The following is a 5330-nucleotide window of genomic DNA, read 5'->3' as shown; positions in this document are numbered from 1 at the left end:
CAGTCACTCAAAACAAAACAAAGCTGAAATTTCACAAAAGCCCCTTTGACCACATTTATGGCAATTCAAACATCAATAAAAATAATCACGGCAATGGCACATTGATTTTAAAAATATCACCAGGAAAGAGAGAAAGAAACAAAAAGTTTTGTTTGTTGGCTTTTTTAAAAACCAAGTAAAGCCAATTAATATGTATAGAAGAAACAAAAAATGATAGACTTCAAAAATCATCACTTTGTGGCCAGGCGTGGTGGCTCACGCCTGTAACCCCTGCACTTTGGGAGGCCAAGGCAGGTGGATCACAAAGTCAGGAGTTCGAGACTAGCCTGGCCAACATGGTAAAACCCCATCTCTACTAAAAATACAAAAATTAGCTAGGCATGGTGGCGCATGCCTGTAATCTCAGTTACTTGGGAGGCTGAGGCAGGAGAATTGCTTGAACCCAGGAGGTAGAGGTTGCTGTGAGCTGAGATTGTGCCACCGCACTCCAGCTTGGGCAACAGAGCGAGACTCCATCTCAAAAAAAAAAAAAAAATTCAACATTTTGTAAACCTCAGTGGATAAATGATAAATGAATGATTTATACAAGGATAACAAAGAGATTCCAAAGCTATTGGTTGAAAGGTTTTTGAGGAGCTGAATATTCATTAAGTTTCAAAATTTTACCCCACTAAATATTATTTATTAATTACAAAGAAAAGAAGTTCCTTTTGAATGGAGAGATCTGGCAGAAACCACCTTAAACAAGTAATCAAACCTGGTATCACTCCTGAGGGGACAAATTGGCATTATGTGCCACTCGATGAGATGCAATGAGACACACATCAACTTTGTAGTATTCTTGCCACACTTTGAAAACCTGAATATAATCATGAGGAAAAAACAGGACAAATTCAAAATGTGAGATAGTTTCCAAAATAACTGTTCTGAATGTCAACATCAAGAGAGACAACAATAAACAAAATTTAAAAAAATACATGGGAATCGTTCTCTACTAAAGGAGACTAAAGAGATATGACACCTAATTGCAATGTGGGCACCTTGACTGGGAAACTGAGGATCTCCAACTGTGTCTTTGTGTTGCTAAAAAGGAGTACCTGAGGCTGGGTAATTTATAAAGAAAAGAGGTTTATCTAGCTCCCGATTATGCAGGCTGTGCAAGAAGCATGGCTCCAACATCTGCTTCTGGTGAGAGCTTCAGGCTGCTTCCACTCACGGTGTAAGGCTAAGGGGAGCCCAGTTGTGCAGTCATTACACAATGAGAGAGGAAGCAGGGGTGGAGGGCACCAAGCTCTTTTTAACAACCAGCTCTCCTGGGAATCAATAGTGAGCATTCACTCACCCCGCCTTAAGGAAGGCATTAATCCATTCATGAGGGATCTGCCCCCATGACCCAAACACCTCCCATTAGGTCCCACCTCCAACAATGGGGATCAAATTTCCACAGGAGGTTAGGACGACAATATGCCAGCTATAGCAAAGTATAAGCAGCTTGCCTAAGGTCACAAGCTTGTGAGAGGTAGAAACAGGAGACTAAGTTGTGATCATCTCCAAAGCCTGAGCCCTCTACTTTTTTGTCTGTATTCATGAATTTTCACAAGACCCCAAGTTTAGCTTGTTAAAAGTTATGGGAAAACTTGGAACAGTAATCTTCCAGAAATGCCACTTTCATAATTACTCTTCATTTCATTGGTGGGAGACAAAACAACGGGTGTCCCAAATTTCAAGCAGCTTGTTCGTCTCAGACCACAAAAGTGACAGGTGATTGACTTCCTTCTAACGGGAAATTACAGGTAAATGGAGGCACTCTTTAGACCTAAAGATAGATCTAGAATATGAAGTCTCTCTCTCAGCCTCCAAGGTTCCAATCATAGGCACCTACATTTTAGAAACCAGGAAGGAAGTGAGTTAATGTGAAGCAGAGAAAGCAATAACACAAGAAGTAGAACACTTAACAGGAACAAAATGTGTCTGTAACCCCTGTCTCCATATTTAGCTCAGCTACCATCCATCATTTGCAGAGGAAAGCATGAAAAGCATCAGGTTTGTGTTGAAAGGGGAAAATGTGAGTGGCATACTTGGTAGCAAGGCTTGGAAGTGGGAGGCAGTGAAGAGCTATATATTATACCTGGAACTCAGGCATACTGGTGGCAGCTTCAAAAACAGATTTGAGAATAAGAAAGAGCTAAAATTTTAACATAAGCTGAAGCCTTTTGAAGTGTGAGTGAATGAAATGAGATGTGTGAACATGCACAGACCCAGTCCTTCTGTTCATCCCAGGAAGCTCCCAGCCTGCGGATCCTTAGATACCCGCAAAGGAAAAGACCTTCAGAATGAGGACACACTGTGGGCTTCCCTGTCTGAACAATGCGGCCACTAAGGAGATGTGTCAGCCTACTGTTTGGCCAGTTTTAGATCCCAAGTGATGGGGCTTCCTTGGGTCCATGATGGAGCAGCCTGTGCTGTCAGGGACATCTTCAGACATTCACCAGCAGGCTCACAGTGTGGTTAGATCTGCGAAACACATTTGGCTCTTTGTCTCTTCTTGATGGTTGGTTGCCTGTCGTTCTCAGCATTACTGCGGGAGCTTGGAAAAGCTAGAGCTGGCATCCCTGCAAGCTTTTCCTGTGGGGGCTTCATTTAGACTAAATCTCCCCTTGGAATTTCATTTCCTAGGGGATCCAAATTGGAAGCCAAGTTGTTAGATGCAAAATCATCCCAGTTCTCCAAGATTTGGGCATTCTGTATAATTCTGACGAGAAGCCTGTGCAGGGAGCATAGAGGTAGCATATGGAGAACAAAGGCTCTGCATGTTCAGGAAATGGGAACATTTAATTCTTACATGTGCAACGCCTGATCCAAATATTAAGAATTGTGTTTCTTCCTGAAATTCAGTAGCCTCAGTTCTTGTGGAAAAGAATTTCATACACTATTCCCTTAATAAAATTATTCCTTTGTTCATTTCTTAAAGCACTGAAGATAGTACTTTTAACTTTTCTTTATATTGCCTTCCGACTCCTGAAATAATTTCTTCTGTGCCCCAGTTGTTTTTCTATTGAGATTTCCCCAGCTGCAGGCATGGCAAGGCCATGTCATCCCCAGTGTGCTTTCCTTAGAGACCATTTTGCTTTGGAAATGTGGAAATGGACACTTGCCCTTGGTCCCACACACATGACTGATGAAGCTGGGAGCGGACTTCATAATTTCTGACTCCTGGAATTATTATCATCTCATTGCCCCACCTGCCTCAGAGGAGCTCGTTGCCACCCCCTACCCTACTCCCCGACACACCACAGAATATGCCTTCTGTTAGCTCCTGCTAATGAAAAACAAACAAACGAAACCACACAGGTATTGAGGATGTGATGATATTCATAGGAGGATAAATCCACTTCCAATTTCCCTCCCTCAGAACTTTGGCCTCCCTCCCAGGAGCAGATTCGCAGCTGTCAGGGCTGTGGAACGCAAGCAGTCCAGGAGGCTGAGCAGTTGCACTCTCAACCAAGTCAGGCTGCCAGGACACACAAAAAATACTTTGTTCCATATTTTTGTAACGTGCTGGGCTCTGTGAGGAGTTAAGTGAAGGGAATGGTTGCTTGCTGAAAGGGTGGGCGATCTGGACATTGTAAACAGGTGATGAGCAGCATCCCCTAAAGGGGGTTTGGACTGCAGCATTTGAGCTTTCACCAAAGCTAGCAGAGGTCTTTGGAGTTTCTTTTGGCTACTGGAAATTCAAGTGTTATAAAGGGATTCAGGTTGGGCTTGGTGGCTCATGCCTGCAATCCCAGCACTTTGGGAGGCCAAGGTGGGAGGATCCCTTGAGGCCAGGGTTTGAGAACAGCCAGGGCAACATAGTGAGACCCTGTCTCTACAAAGAATAAACAACTTAGGCATGGTGGCATGTGCCTGTAGGTCCCAGCTACTTAGAAGGCTGAGTGGGAGGATTGTTTGAGCCCAGGATGTAGAGGCTGCAGTGAGCTGTGATTGCACTCCAGCCTAGGCAACAGAGTGAGACCCTGTCTCTTAAAAAAAAAAAAAAAAAAAAAAAGATTCAGTTAAGCAGAAATATCCATTACCAGGAGAGTCTCCTTTCTCTTTACCTGGAGACAGAGGCTGTGAGAAGAAGCAAGAGGGGTTCCATTGGGGACTCATAAAAAACAATGGCATATGAGAACATTCTCTTTTATACTCATGGTGGTGAAAGGTAGGTGTCTTTTCAGTGAGAGGTTCAAGTCTTCCTGATAGATGGGGGTAAAAGTAGCTGGTCCTAGAAGTGGAAGCAAGGGTCATGAGTAAGACCTGGGTGGTTGCCTTTCAGGCAGAATTCTGGAGACTGTTTTACACCAAGAGCAAGACCCGCTGGAGTAGTGAGGCTCTGAGGGTTGGAGCATGGCAGCCACATGCTCCTAGCACGGTTCTGTCAGTGATGTGGGTCACTCACCACTTATGTTTGCTGAGAAAGGGTGCTCTTTAAACACCAAAAAGTGATCTGACAGAGCATCACTTTAGTTGATCAGGACCCAGTAATCTTCCTTTCCCTCTCATTCTTCCTTCTTCATCTTTTGGATTCTTTTGAGAACCCTCTGACTCAGTGGTTCTTGGCCTTGTTCAAATATTGAAATCATTTGGAACATTAAAAAAATACTGATGTCCAACTCTCACCTGTGGAAATTCCTAATTCTTTTCAGTTGAGTCTGGGCAGCAGTAATTTTTAAGGCCCCCCAGGTGATTCTAATCCACATCCATGATGGAGTATTGCTCCTACTCACTCATACTGCAAATGAAATACAGATTTAAAGCTTAGGAGAATCCTTTTCAGCATGATTCTGTAGGTCCATGTATATCCGCATGTACAAAAGATTCTGATCAGTAAGACCATCCCAATCGGCTTTAGCAGCTTTCTTCACTAGAGTTTTCTTGACCAGATGCAGTTTGAATTCTGTTCAGAAGCCTTGCCACAACTCTATGAACACTTTTAACAAATATCAAATATACAAGAAGCTCTGAAATCTGCTGGCTTATAAGGTGACTTGCCATCTTGATGTTTCTGATTGGAAGCTTTTTACAAGGACCATTTAGGATTCATGCTGCTTCTTTACTCTGTGAAAATGTAGGCTGAAGGTTACCAAACATATCCGGAAAGAATTTCCTTTGGCCCAAGATTTCAGTCCTTTTCTTACTCTCTCATTTGCTCGAGATTTCTTGGGACTCATTATAGGATGGAACAATTCCACTCCCACATTCTCACTTGCCATTTAAACCCTGGGTTGTCATCGAGACATATCCTAATCACTAATGCATGCAACAAGCACACCAGTATTGTTTTTTTT

This window comes from Hylobates moloch, unplaced genomic scaffold (assembly GCF_009828535.3).
Source record: "Hylobates moloch isolate HMO894 unplaced genomic scaffold, HMol_V3 SCAFFOLD_2, whole genome shotgun sequence".
NCBI classification, from domain to species: domain Eukaryota; kingdom Metazoa; phylum Chordata; class Mammalia; order Primates; family Hylobatidae; genus Hylobates; species Hylobates moloch.
This window is presented reverse-complemented; position numbering follows the sequence as displayed.